This window comes from Equus caballus, chromosome 4 (genome assembly GCF_041296265.1).
Source record: "Equus caballus isolate H_3958 breed thoroughbred chromosome 4, TB-T2T, whole genome shotgun sequence".
Taxonomy (NCBI): domain Eukaryota; kingdom Metazoa; phylum Chordata; class Mammalia; order Perissodactyla; family Equidae; genus Equus; species Equus caballus.
Genome location: NC_091687.1, coordinates 105,695,655 through 105,710,747, shown reverse-complemented (window position 1 = coordinate 105,710,747; position 15,093 = coordinate 105,695,655). Strand labels below are relative to the sequence as shown.

Below are 15,093 nucleotides of genomic sequence, written 5' to 3'. Positions count from 1 at the left end.
TAAATTCTCCCAGTGTGACTTATATAAATGACCTTTCCTCTCCCCTGTGACTGTGTGGCCTGCTGTCACCATCAAGCATAAACGCTGTGGTTACGTGTGTGGACTCTGGTGCTGGAACGCTCGAGTCTGCCACCCCTTCTCCTGGTCATTCCACCTTGGACAACTCACTGGACATCTCAGCACCTCGGTGTCCTCGTCTGTGGGGCTGGGCTGACAGCCAGAGCGCCTGTCTCACAGGGTCCCTGTGAGCATAAGGACTGCTGAGCAAACGTTAGTGGTTGCCTTTTATTAAGCTCGTGTCCGCGCTACGGTGTCTTCCCAGGGCTGGATTTCGCGGTGCGGACCTTGCACTGTTCGCAGCCTCGTGTTTGAGTAGATTTCTCCCAGGACGAGTCCTCCAGTGTCGCTTCTGTTATTTTCACAGTTTTCTTAGCTTCCGTCACCTATGTTAATTTTGGAAATAAATGGTCTACCTTTTATTGACTAGGCCTGGTCCTCCATTTACAGCTCGGGTAAGGAGCTAGTGTGAAAAAGACAGTACTTGAATCAGATGAAGAACTGAGGAGGTCTGGGTGGTCTGAAGAGGGGAGCGGGTGGGGAGGAGGGCCGGGAGTGACATCGGAGAGCAGAGGGGAGAAGAAAGACACGTGGTAAATAAAAGAGGAGAAGAAGGGCAAAAAGAAAAAAGGACGGATAAAGAAAAGTCTACAGATGGAGGACGACTGAGGAAATAAGTGAGGTGGGCCTGGTTCAGACCCAGAGCGAGCGCGATGGAAGGGCTCCAGGTGGCCTGCGTTTTCTCGTCCAGGTAAGGTAAGGAGAGGGCCCCAGAACCTCTGCTGCCTCCAGCTGTGGGGAAGAGATTGTGACCAAATCAATCATCCACCAAACTCGGGCAAGAAAGTGGGTTGGGATTCAGAGTAGGAAGGCAAGTTTGTAGTAACAATGGGAAATGAAACTCAAGGTGCAGAAGCTGTGATGGTTTATAGGGCCTGGGTGTGGCTCTGTGAATATAAAGGCGTGAGAGAGAAATAATAAGCATCAGGGGGTGTAGCTCAGGGGTAGAGCATTTGACTGCAGATCAAGAGGTCCCTGGTTCAAATCCGGGCGCCCCCTGAAAGTTGTGTTTTAGAGTTCCCAAGCTCCAGCAAGCCTGCCTTAGTCTTCCTTCCCTGGTGCTTTACTGATCCTGTATCCCCTCTGAACAGAGAACAGGACCCACTCTCCAGGCCTCCTCTCACCTCCCGACTCTCTCCTGTCTGGATTCAGCTGCCTTCCCATCTTCTCGACTCTCTCCTGTCTGGATTCAGCTGCCTTCCCATCTTCTCGTTCTTATTTCATCCTCACAGGAAGCCTTTAAGATTACAAAAGACGAAACCAAGGCAGGAGTCCAGATCACACGTCTGGCCACATGCCCTGTGCCGGTGGCTACAGAGCATCTCTGATGACAATCACTACCATCTTTTCCTGCCCTACCTGCAGTGCAGAGAGCGGGATCCCAAGAACCAGGACAGAGAGTGAACACAAAGGCTCCTCGAGTGGCGGGAATCGAGGCTGAGAATCAAGCCTGGGGAAACTGCCCAGCAAGGAGCCCAAGCGGAGGGGACTGCTGGCTCTGGGGTCACAGGCAACCCCGCCAGTGAGGTCAAGGCCGCTCCTTGCCAAGGCCAAGGTCTACACCAGTGCTATTCCCTGGAAACAGAATGCAAGCTACATATCTAAATGTGCCTTTGCTAGCAGCCATGTTCAGTATTCAAATAAGAAGAGTGGATGGTGAGGGAATTGTGTGTAGGGGGTCAAAGGTACAAACTTCTGGTTATAAGATAAATAAGCCCTGGCGATATGATGTACAGTATGGTGACTATAGTTAATATTGTGTGGTATATTTGAAAGTTGCTAAGAGAGTAAATCTTAAAACTTCTCATCACAAAGGAAAAAAAATTGTTTAACTATGTGAGGTGATGGATGTTGACTAGACTTGTGATCATCCCGCAAAATATACAAATATGAGATCGTTATGTTGTACACCTGAAACTTATACAATACTATATGTCAATTATATCTCAATAAAACTGGAAAAAATAAAGTAAAAAGAAACCAGTGAAACTAATTTCTGTATTTTTTAATCCAATATATCCAAAACATTATCATTTCAACATGGAATCAGTATAAAAATTATAAATGAGATACTGTACGCTTTGTGGGGGGGTTTAGACTGAGTCTTTGAAATCTGGCGTGCAGTTTTCTCTTAAGGCACCTGTCAGTGCGGACCAGCCACCTGTGCATGATGGACAGCTCCCGAGGGCGGGAGGCCTTGCGGGCTTCTTGTGGTTCCGAGGGGACAGTTGGGTGGGGGTGGCTGGTCAGGACACAGGGAGGCTCCTCTTGCTCCCTGGGGTGTGGTGGAGGGGAGGAACCCCATTGAGGAGTCAGAAGTTGGGGTCTGGTCCCAGCACTGCCATCGCCCCTCCGTCTTCATCGATACCAGGATGGTAGAGGCTCAGACGGCTGTTCCGGAGCTCCTCCAGCCAGAGGTGAGACCAGGGTGGGCGGCCGGCTCCGGGAAAGGAATAGGAGACCCACAGACTCCCAGGCCCCTGGAGAACCCCTTTCAATTGACTTTTCTCTGCAGACCACAGTATATTTAACGAAAACACTTTTGATACAGGTGCTGAGGAAATTGAAGAGTATTCTCGGTTCTAATGTTTTCTGTATTGCAACATGTAAAATTTTAGTCACAAAATTTTCACAGATATTGTCTTCCATTCAAAGTACATTTCTTCCACAAAAATATTTATGACAAAGCTCTTCAAATGAGCATGATTCTTTTGAATATTTCACCAAATTTAGAGGCTGCCAAATCATAAGCTCTTAAAATTTCATTCCTTTCAGGTATAGAGTGTAAATGTATGCAATTTAAATGAGGAGATCCAGCCAAAGACTGCTTAGAGATATTGTGAGTGCAATTTTAGAATTTCAAAATTAAATTTTATACACCATTTTGAATTCTCATTGTTGAATTTGTTCAGTTTCTCTCTTACTTTTACAAGAATATGTTTCCATGTCTTTCTGTTCACAAATTTTGTTTTCATTTATTGCAATTCCCTAAAAGTTTCAAAAGCTGAAGTTTTGGAGTACACCATTTGCTGAAAACTTTTTTTTTTTTTTTTTTTGGTGAGGAAGATGTGCCCTGAGCTAACATCGGTGCCAATCTTCTTCTATTATGTATGTGAGATGCCTCCACAGCATGGTTGATGAGCAGAGTAGGTCCACATCCAGGATCTGAACCTGGGCCACCAAAGCAGAGCACATAAAACTTTAGCCACTCGGCCATGGGGCCAGCCCCTGTTGAAAACTTTGGTTAAAGATTTCCAACAGATATATGCAAAATGCAAGAACAGTTTGACACACTTTTCTACAAAAAAATGTTTAATACCAATACCATTGTAGGACACTTAGGTTAACTTATAAAGTGCTTCTTTAAGCACTTCTCAGGGCTTAGTGGTAGTGGGGACAGTTATGTCTCAGAAATTGACTATATTGGTACACCTACAAAATAGTTCTGTTCAGTAGCTATTTTCAAAAACATTTTTGAAGAGAGAAAGTAAATACTCCCACAATGAAATATTTTCTTGTATTACAGCACCTCTGTCACAAACGTAATTTAGCTTATTTGCATACATATCACTTTTTAAAGACAAAGCCTGCTTTTATCTCACTGGTAGGACGGCACAGCTCATTGGGATGCACTGTGAGTTATGTGTGCCACAACCTGTTCCAACGACATTTCTGCTTAATTTGCTTAGAACTTCCTGAAAACTTCCTTGCTGAGAACGTCATTTGTGTCACGGTGCTGTGCTCCAAAACGTGCCCTCTTGCATTATTCCTGCAACGACAAGGAGCTCTGCCTTCAGTGTTGCATTTTAGGTGGCGTTTATACCAGCATTCACAATGCCAGGTGTTCCTCCTTTGACCAAACGAGCTTCAAAAGTGTCACTTTGAATCCATGAATTGGTTGCTGGGATGACAGACCTGGAAGCAGGACTGTCCCCAGTGACAGACTTATGTGGCTCTACTAACAAAGACGTTGTGGTTTCTCGACCCTGAAGTCACCCACTTACCAACTCATTCTCCCCAGGACGGTGTTTTCCTCAGAAAGGCTCGCTGCCCGGCTGCTCGGGAGGTTGGAGAGAGAGGAGGAAAAAATGAAGGGAGGCAGCCACGCGCCTCGTCAGACCCTGAAGCAGGAACAAAGCCTTGGAGTCCCAGCCCTGATGCTTGCCGATGGCGCACATGCACGGGCGGGCTTCTGGGTGTCTTTGTGGGTGGTGGCGGCAAGGGGACAGCTGGATCAGTGTTTCTCGGTGGTTCTTGAGTTCACCTAAGAATCTTTAAAATGTTCTAGTCACATTTTAATACAATCTTAACCTTTCAGACGGAGGCGTCCTATGGCTTGTTCTGGTGGCCGTCTGTAACCTGGACGCCCTGCGCTGGAGCGCGCCTGTGTGTTTATGATTATGTGCTCACCCGCCGGGCTGTAACACCTGTGCTGATGAGAGAACAGAAGCCGACCTCAGCCTCCAGCAGGGGCATCGGAGCAGGAGCCGTGTCCCCAGGGGTGTCAGCGGAGGCCGTTTCAGAGACCAATCAGAACACAACGGGGTCTTGAGGCAGGGACAGCCCCACAAGCGCATTGCAAAGGGCCCGTTCGTTCTAGCAAAACAATTTCATCTGAATTGCTATTAATTTGAATATTATTGGGTTTGTGATTTTATTTGTATTGATTTCTAAAGTTGTTTTGTCAGTGAATAAAACTGTAAGTACAAGGCATTTATATCTAGTTTTGTGTACATGTTTGTATACGGATATAAGCACTACAATAAACTAAAATTAAATTAACCCTGGGGCCCTCAGAGAACATTTTCCCTTTTAAAGGTGTACACACAATAAGAGACCCGTAAAGAGGGTACCGGGTGGCTGGGTGATGGGGATGGAACGGAGCCTTGATTTTTCTCCGAATGCTATTTTGTACATTTTCAATTCTGTACTATGTGAAAGCACTACTCATATGAAAGCTAATTACTTTCACAAATTTTGAAAACCTCAGATCAAGTGCTCTGATTTCCAGTAGCCTCTGTTGGGTCCTCTCAAGGCACTGGATTAGGTCCCCTCTCTGCCTCTCTGGGCAACCCCATTCTGAAAAGGGATGGGGAACTGTGGTTGTCACGGGCAGGGAGAAGGGTCAGCCGTGAGACAGGCAGGCCCTGCAGATCCACCCTCACAGGGCAGCTGAGTGGAGGCAGGACAACATGGTGGTCGTTTAACTCTTTTTGTGTCACTTATTCTGTGATTTGGGACAAGTTGCTTCAATTTCTAGTGTCATTGTCATCCATGATGAGGATGGTGATGGTGGTGGTGGTGGTAGTGCTGCCATGAATGATTTTTTTAAATTATATATCTGAAGCCCTTAGAACAGTGTATGTGGCACATTGTCAGCGCTTAATACACGGTGGTCCTACAGTTGTCACAGGTGTCTTGAGTGTGGCGACCAAAATGAAAAGTCCTGAGGAGGTTTCTACACCCTGGTAGTGGGTATAGCTCAGGGGTAGAGAATTTGACTTCAGATCAAGAGGTCCCTGGTTCAAATGCGGGTGCCCCCTATAATTATCCCAAACTTCCCTTTACCCACTTGCACCTCCTGGTACCCCATCTATCTGTAGATATGGGGTAAAAAGTAGAAATTCAGCTGGAAACCTTCCTCCTTACCCCTGCTACCGCATCAAATGCCTCAAATGCCTCCGGGGGGCTTTGAGTCTGTATCAAATTTGGGTTGCCCCTGTGGCAAGACTTGTCTTCTTGTAAAGAGAAACAGTTGCAGGCAATGCATTACTTATATTAAATCTAGAAATTAGATGTGTTATAGTGTGTGTTATGCTAGCATTTGTGTTACAAAAAAGTCGAGGAGAGACTATGCATTCGTTACTCACACATACAGACTATCTATGCAAGAATTCAAAGAAAGTGCGAACATAGGCTTCCTGCAGTGGCCACAACAGGGGGCTTGGTAGATGAGTGAGAAGAAGAATTTTTACTGCATACTTTCTTTTTTATTGTTTAAATTTATTCTTAAGATTTTAACTTTTTTTCTGATTTTTCTCCCCAATCCCCCCAGTACATAGTTGTATATTTTAGTTGTGGGTCCTTCTAGTTGTGGCACATGGGATACCACCTCAAAGTGACCTGATGAACAGTGCCATGTCCACCCCCAGGATCTGAACCAGCAAAACTCTGGGCCGCCGAAGCGGGGAAATCTATGAGGTCAACAACATCTCAACATACCAGTTACTTAATTTCACAAAAACAGAGACAAGCGGACATGATGCGCATCCTTATACGATGGAAGAACACAGCACTTCCAGGGCCGACTGCTTGCTAGAAAACGTGAACCTGAGTCTGACCAAGCGTCTGTCACCACACAAACACAGGCTTCTCCTACCCAATGTGCATTTTTTAAAAAGCCAATTATTATAGCATCAGCCTTTGGGAAAAGAAAACAGCTTTATTGTGAGATTAATCTGCAGGGAGACAGGAGGCAATGCTCTGCACTCTGTCTCCCCAATCCAGGGCTTGGGGCAAAATTCGTGGGACGAAGGGCAGGGCGGTCTGAGTGTACAGATAGATGACCGGAGGTGAGGAGAGGTGAGGTAACTGATGACGTGCACGGGTGTAATCAGGCTTCATGACTCTTCACAGGACACACGTTCACAAAATGGCGGTGTTACCATGACCTGAGGGTGGAGGGAGCAGCTAAACCTTGACGTCAAAGGGTCACCTATCAGTCACCTGCACGGGCCGTTACTGAGTTGATGGCCTTAACCGGCCTGAAATGGACAAGGAGTCACTTGTCAGTTCCTGAAAAGCCACTCTTAATTACCCTGTTGGTAAGATGGGGTCAGTTGAACTGGTCCTAGAGGGCGGGGGTTACACGTCTAGATCTAGCAAGATTGGCCATGTTGAAAATTGTTAAAGCTGAAGGTGATGGTTAATTGTATGTGTCAACTTAACTGGGTCATAGGCCACACAGATATTTGGTTAAACATCATTTTTGAGTGTGTTTGTGAGGGTATTTCCAGATAAGATCAGCATTTGAATGAATAAAATCTAAGCAAAACAGATTGCCCTCCCCAATGCTGACGAGCGCCATTCAGCCCGTGAAGGGCCTGAACAGGATAAAAAGGCAGAGGAAGGGAGAATTTGCTCTCTGCCTGACTGCTTGAGCTGGGACATGGGTCTTCTCCCGCCTCACACTAGAACTTAGAACTGGAGCACCTGAGCGCTCCCATTCTTGGACCTTCAGGCTCACGCTGGAACTGCATCACCAGCTTTCCTGGGTCTGTAGCTTGCAGATGGCAGATCGTGGGACCTAGCTTCCACAATCACATGAACCAAGTCCTTACAAAAAATCTCTCTTATATATATATAATTATACATATAATTGTTTCTGTTTCTTTGGAGAACCCTGACTAATACACTGGATGATGGAGACCACTACCTTTGTATATATTTGAAATTTTCCATAATAAGAGTAAAAACATTCCTTTCTCGTGGATAAATATTTTCATATACAGCAGGGGAAATTATGCTCCTCAAGTAAAAACCACTATTTTCATCTTCTCGTTCTGACTTGGTTTTGTGTCTTACGTTCATAAACTGTGTGTTGGTGTGTAAGGGGAAACTTTCTTTCCTTATTCCTCTTAGTGCCGTGGAGATAGGCTGACGTTTCCAAAAGGAGCTTTGCTGACAAGCAAGGAGAAACAATGAAGCACGCTCATAGCACCAGTCGCTGTGGTTTCTGGCTCATTAACAGCATCACTGGCAGTGACAGCAGCAACACAGGGCCAGGTGACAAATGTGTGGACACCTTGATGAGCACCAGCTACTCTGCTGTTGGGCCAGGCGGGCTCCAGCCTCAGGGATTGCCCAGAGATTAGGGGAAAAAAGTGCTTACCTCCAGCTTCTCCTAGGACCCTCCCACTTTTATTTATATTTGGGATGTGATACTCTGGAAACCTGAAGACAGAGTCACTTGAAGATAATATCACCCCGTGAAAGTGAAACTAGAATCAGCACACAACGGATGGGATCGGCCATCAGCAGAAGTGACCCAGAGAGACAAGTTTATGAGAAGGAGCACCCAAAGTGACTTCTTCAGACAGGAAGGTCAGTGAAAGCAAGATAGGACCTCATTAATTGTCTCGTAACTTAGCCTAAAGCAATGGGTGATGGGCCGCTAGCTCCCGAATATTTTAGAAGGGAAATGAGACAGTAAGGAATTGGCTGATGTTTTACCCAGCACTGCCACGCAGACAGAGACCCGATTCCATCTGTTTCAATCTTGCAATATGGTCACAAGTTTTAGTTCTGGAGTTAGACTGTCTGGGTTAGTGAATTTCCCTAAGCTTTGGTTTCTTCCTCCGTAAACTGGGGATAATAATCATTCCGATCTCACAGGGTTGATGTGAAGACAAAAGGAGACAATTCAGGGACCGCATTTAGTGCCGAGTCATAGGAAGGCCCCTGCAGAGGCTGTCTTGGAAGGATGGAGAGTAAGGGGGCCATGGAGGGGAGATGGAGAGAACAGTTAGACAGCTGGGTCTTCCTTCAGCTAAGGTGTGGCAGTCCTAATGGAGATGGTAATCAAGGCTTCCTGCCTGTGAGGACTGGTACCCCCACATTCCCAATCCAGCCTGTAAGTGTTGTGCCTTTAACACCACTGAGAAGGGATGACCCCATAGAAGGCAAATTGTCAGGGCTCTGCTTTCAGAGCCCAACGGTCTGGGTGCTGGGAGATTCAGGGAATAAAGTTTGGCACAGGAGGAGCCAGCTGTGTCCCGGCATGGGAGTACCACATGGGACATGCCAGCACCGCATGGGCGTGGCCAGGAGTGCCAGGGAACCGAGGAGAAGATGCAGCGGGGACCAGCATGAGATCAGGAGGTCCCCACGCTCACAATGTGACCAAGACGATGTGGAGGCCCAGATGCCCACCCACCCCCAGTGCTGCAGTCCTCTGAAAGCCCCTTGGGAACTTGCGTGCAACACGAGGGAAATTGTGGGGGGTCCAGGGGTTGAGTCATTAAACTTCTGTGACTCAGCAGGATGGGACACAAAATGGAGATTAAGTTGTTTTGTGGCCTTATAAAGTTATGTATCTTCTACCCCTTGATCTGGGCACTAAGATTTGCGCACACACAGATCACAGAGCTGAGACGCTAGGTGGAGGAGAAGGGATCCATGTGTTCAGGGGCTCGAACACAGGATTCAGTGATCTGGCAGGGGGGAGTGAGGATGCTCTGAGACTCCCAGTTTGGTGGATGTGAGTATTCTTGTCTCTAGAGAAGGGATAGTACTTCAGACAGGAATAATTTGTCATAATTTTCCATGGCCTGAGAAAATACCATCCAGAGCACTCAGTTCCCTTTGCTTGATTGCAACCTCACTGAGCAGCCTTCTGATGGCTAATTCGGTTTCCTAGGTAACCTGGAGGGCATTCTGGCTTATTAAGTATCCATCTTTGAGAGTCTGATTAGGGAGGTCTTGAGAGCCGGGTCAAATCAGGTTGCATCTACAAATCCAGGGGCCTGGAGCTGCGGGTCCAGGAGCAAACTCCATACCTTGAGGACCACACGGAGGACTTCGGGCTGCCTTTCGGAAGCTGTTAGCCCTCCAGCAAAGGGCAGAGTGAATGCTGTAACCCAGCAGGACCGCGGAGCGGGGGACGTGATGGGGAGCGCCCAGGAAACCCACCGGAGATTGAGCGACGGTTGAGAATCACTGCTGTGAGCCCCATTCCTGAGCGAGGTCCTTGGAGCATGATCTTGTCACGTTCAGGAATCGATCCGAGGGAAATAACCTGAGAAGCGGGCAAAGATGATCCTGTTCATCCAAGTGTTGTTTATAATTCTGGAAAAAAATCATCCCCTTGCCAATACTCTAGCTCCTTTTTTTTTTTTGAAAGAAAGGCAGACCGCCACACGCAGCGCCTCGCTTGGACACGTCTGGGGTCTTGGACTCTTGACGAGCCCACATTCGCCTCAACGGACCTTGAGCACTTGGAGGTTCAAGCAGGGCGCAGCAACTCAGACACCCTTACCCAAAGGACCATCCTCCTCTATGGGGAAGGCCCATCTCGCTTTGGAATAATCTAAATAAAACAGTAGAAAATCATATCTAATAGTATAGTACAACATAACCAAGAAAGACTCCAGCAGAACCGCACTGATGGCTCAATGTTCAAACATGTATTACGGTAAAGCAGAGGCTCTGCGGGTTCCAGAACCAGCAGGCCCAGTGCCCAAGGCCAGGCCCTCCAGCTGTGCTGACTTCTGGATTTATCCTTGCCCATTCCTCTCCCCCAGAAAGCCGGGGCTGCAGCTTTCTTGGCCAGGTGCCTCCCCTGGGCTAAGCCAGGCACCTGAGGGCCTCCGATGGGTCCCAACCTTGGTCCCTGAGAAAGGAAACCAAACCAGAGAGTGGGAGATGGAGAAAAAGAAAAGAGAAAGAAAGCATCTTAGATATTAAGGGAATGGGTAGAAATCCTCCTGTTCCCAATAATAATAATAATAATGATCGAGGGGTGACAAGTGCTGTGGGAGGAGGGATGTTCAGGTGGGCGTAGGTGTGCAGACTCTGAGTAAGGCGGCAGCTTCTGACAAGTGTGGAGGTGCATGCCCAGAACTGTGGCTCGGGGAGGCACAGGATGGCGAGAGCACAGCCTGGAAAAGACCGCAGTCATGGAGATGTCTTATTAAAGTAATATATACAGCTGGGGGTGTAGCTCAGGGGTAGAGCATTTGACTGCAGATCAAGAGGTCCCTGGTTCAAATCCAGGTGCCCCCTGTACCACCTCACTTTTACCCCACAGGGGGTGTAGCTCCTTGTTATCTGCTAGGTCCAGCTTCGCGGAATCTAAATCTCCAACAAGCAGTAAAGACTGAAGTGTTCCACTTGTGACATTTCTCATGTGCTCGTTTTTACCTCCTCGGCCATTCTCATTTCCTGGAGAGGCAGACGCAGACCGCCCTAGGCTCTCTCTGTGTTTCCCTTGGGCCTAATTATTAGCATCCTGATTTTATTTGTTTATACCAAGCTTGCTTCAAAAAAATAGGATCTGAAGTAGCTTGTAATGAAAGACACAGTAAAAGTCCAACCGATTAAACAGGTACACGAGGCAAGGGCTGCCTTCTAGGAGGCGGTCAAAATCTCAGAGACGGATGGCAGGATGGCGGGCCCAGGGGCTGGTGCGGGGGTTGGGGGTATCCATTCATGGGATAGAGTTTCAGTTCCAGAAGGCGAAAAAGTTCTGGAGATGGATGGTGGTGATGGCTGCCCAACCAGATGAATGTACTCAGTGCCACCGAACTGTGCACTTAAACGTGGCTAAGATGATAAATTTTATCCTATGTGTACACTACCACAATTTTTAAAATTGAAGGAAAAAAAGGGCAAAGACTGAACATTTAAGGGAGGAGGTAAATAATTAATCCAGAGAGCCCAGGTTAGGAGAAGCTACTAACGCTGAACACAAAACGTCTCTCTGAGCTTCCCGGTAATCAAACAGAGGTGAAAATACAGCAATTCATCAACTGAGTAAAATACTTTATTAGCTCTGAAAACCAGCAGGCGTTCAAATGATAGGTCTTTATAGAAGGAACACCAGAGAGGTGATGGTTATTGCCAGGGAAGCCGTGTATAGTCACACAGGTTGTGAATTACACAACTCCACCAATTACATTGTACTCGAGAGTTATGCAACACAGTGACCCTAGATATTGGCCATATTCTATCCCTTTTACAAAAAAAAAAAGTTGAAATTGTGCTACACACACGCATAATATATAACGTATAATAATATATACACACACATATATATGTATATTTATACACACACATATATGTATAATAATATATACACACACACATACATATGTATAATGTGTGTGTGCACATGTGTATGTGCGCTTGTGTGTGTGGAGGAGGCAGAGCTTGCTATTTAACTACCCAGTTTACATTCTTCCCTTTCCCTTAGCAACAGAACCCTGATTTTATACTGAACAGTTATGTTCCCAGCTGAAAGACCGCATTTCCTGGCCTCCAGCTAGGAGACACAAATGAGGGATAAGAAGCAGTCATTGGACAAGACGTCTGGGACAACTTAAGAGAAGGACAGACATGATGTGCCCTTTTTCACCTTTATTCTGCTTCCCACTTACAGCATAGATGTGATGGTTGGAGCACCAGCTGCCAACATGGACCACGAGTCAACCTTGAGGATGAGAGCCACATTTCAGGAGGACTGAACCGAGACGCAAAAGGAGTTTGTGTCCCTAAAGACACCCTGGAGCGGCCATGCCAGCCCTGGTCTGCTAGACTCCACCCACCCTTTACAAAAGAAAGATACATTTCTAGCTGGTTTACACCTCAGAGGAGACACAAACCCAGATGACTCTGAAGGCTCATGCCCTTTCCCCATCAACAACTTAGCAAACGCCTAGCTCAGCGGGTCTGAGTTAGTCATTAAAAGGAAGCTTTTCTAGCAAGGCCATTTCCTTGACCAGGAAACACCCATTGTTAGAGTCAACCATGTGCTCTCAGGCCTTCTCAGCCCCCCATAACAATGGAAAGCAACTCAGGGGAGAGGTCCTTCTGTGGCTGCACGGTCCTTGGTGCGCCCTGCTCTGCCTGGTCCAAGCCCCTCTCTTTCGGATAAAGAGAGCTCAGGGGACCATGTGCATTTGGCTGCTCCCTTGCCAGTAAGTTCCCCCAGGAGCTTCCCTTCCTTCCCCTTAGACATGCGAGGCACGGCCCTGAGTGAGTCTGCACCCCTTAGCACAACAGCCACTCTCAGCTCTCGTTGGTTACCAGCCGCCGAATGCAGTTCCTAACTGGGGGAGTCTGAGTCTTCCATGGTTGCAAAAGGCACTTCTACAGTGGGCTCGCAGGACTAACTCAAAGAGTGGTAAAGTCAGCTCTGGATTCCAGAGGAATTCACGGTCACCCTGACCATCTGAATTCACAGTCAGTGTGACCGTCAGACCTACGCTGCTCAAAGTGCGCTCCACAAATGGGCCAGTCCATGAGCTCTTTGCCAGTGCTTGGAAATTCTACAACTGTTTGACGTGGGCCAGCTCTGGTGTTGTGGTGGGTCTCAAAGTCCACAAGTCGGAAGTACTAGATTGAGCCAAGACAGATTTTAAGCAAATAAAAATAAAGCTGGTCTTTCGCTGCAGACAGTTGGAAAATCACTGATTTGACTCCCCCGCCCTGGAGACGCATTTCTCAGCAAGCAGTGGTGCAGAGCACACAGCACTCGGGGGTTGAGCTTGCTGGGGCAGTCAGGGCCTTTAGGTGCCAGCAACAGAAGCTAGACTAAGCCGTAAAAGTTTATTAAGAATATCTATCTCATGAGACAGGAGCTATGGAAAACGGATCTCCAGGTTCAGCTTTCTGGAACAACGCCCCAAACCAAGACGCAGAACTGGACTGATGAAGAAACCACAGCCGCCAGACTGGCACCACCCAGCAGTAGACGTCAGTCTCCATTCCCACCAAAACCCAGCACAGGACGCACCAGCTCTGCACCAAATGCTCAAGCCCTGGAAGCTGCATGGCGACACCATCCTTACAGGCAAAATGGGCTCTATACCAGCCGCTTCCCTCCTCACGCCTCGTGCGAGTACGTCCTATTATTGGAGTCTGGACCTATTCCAGAAGCCCAAAAGGGCCTGGAGAACAGAGCTTTCCGTGTTCTCTTCTGAGGTGCTGGTCTTGTAAAGAAAGAAATTCCTCATGCACAACAGGGGCCATTCCAAAGTGTCTGCACAACCAGAAAACGTGAAAATGCCGTTGTAATCACATCAGATTTTTGAAGACTTAGGACCAAAAATAATATTTCATTATTAATTTTTATGTTAATTACATGTTGCAATGATAATATTCTAGATATTTTGGCTTAAATAAAACATACCATTAAAATTAATTTCAATAATTTCTTTTTATTTTTTAATGTGGCTACTAGAAAATATAAAGTTACATTTGTGGCTTGCATTATATTTCTATCGGAAAGCATTGCCCTAGATGAAGTGTGACCTCGGAATATAAGACCCAGATGGTGTCACCAGTGTGGAAAGGGTGAACTATACAATAAATGGTGCTTGGATAATTGGCTCCTAAAAAAAAATCATGTAAGGCCCCTAGCTCATTCCAGTGAAAAAATCCAGATGGATTGAAGACCTAAATATAAACCCAAACTTTTAGAAGAATGTATGACAGAACATTGAGTGTGTTTGGGCTGCGGTAACAGAAGACCGTACACTGGGGGACTCATGAACAATAGAACTTTACTTCTCGCAGTTCTGGAAGTTGGGAAGTCCAGGATCAAGATGCCAGACATTTGACGTCTGCTGAGGGCCGCTTCCTGGTTCATGGACAGTCTTCTTGCTGTGTACTCATGCAGCAGAAGGGACAAGAGGGCTCTCTGGAGCCTCTTTTATAAGGCACTAATCCCATTCGTGAGGGCTCCACCCTCACAACCTAATTGCGTCCCAAGGGCCCCACCCCCACATACCATCACATTAGGCATTAGGTTTCCGTGTACGCATTTTGGAGGGACACAAACATATATACATACGTGACCCAGGGAAAGATTGCTTAAACACAGACCCAAAATCACAAAGTGTGAAAGGTAATTTGATTGCATCAAAATTTAAAATTTTATATGACAAAAATTCCTTAAACAAGATACTCTGAATTTTGCGAGACATATGATGGAGAATGGATTTTTACCAGAACATAAACATAATGAAAAACTTCTGGAGAGCTGATGTACAATGTGAATATAATTAACACCACTGAAATGTACACTGAAAAATGGCTAAGATGGTAAATTTTATGTTATGTGTTTTTTACCACAAGGAAAACAAATAATGAAATAATTTTTAAAATTATTTTTAAAAAATAAGAATTCCTATAGAGCAATCAGGAAAAAATAGTTAACTCAACATAAAAATGGGCAAAGACAGGATAAGCAATTCA

At 46.4% G+C, this 15,093-nt stretch overlaps 2 non-coding genes across 2 annotated transcripts; both read left to right on the top strand.

Moving 5' to 3' along the window:
• The first annotated feature begins 1,044 nt into the window (after positions 1–1,044).
• Positions 1,045–1,116, top strand: TRNAC-GCA (transfer RNA cysteine (anticodon GCA)). Its single transcript has one exon. It is a non-coding gene; the product is annotated as a tRNA-Cys (tRNA).
• Positions 1,117–10,827: 9,711 nt separating this feature from the next.
• TRNAC-GCA (transfer RNA cysteine (anticodon GCA)) lies at positions 10,828–10,899 on the top strand. The gene has a single exon. It is a non-coding gene; the product is annotated as a tRNA-Cys (tRNA).
• The last annotated feature ends 4,194 nt before the right edge of the window (positions 10,900–15,093 follow it).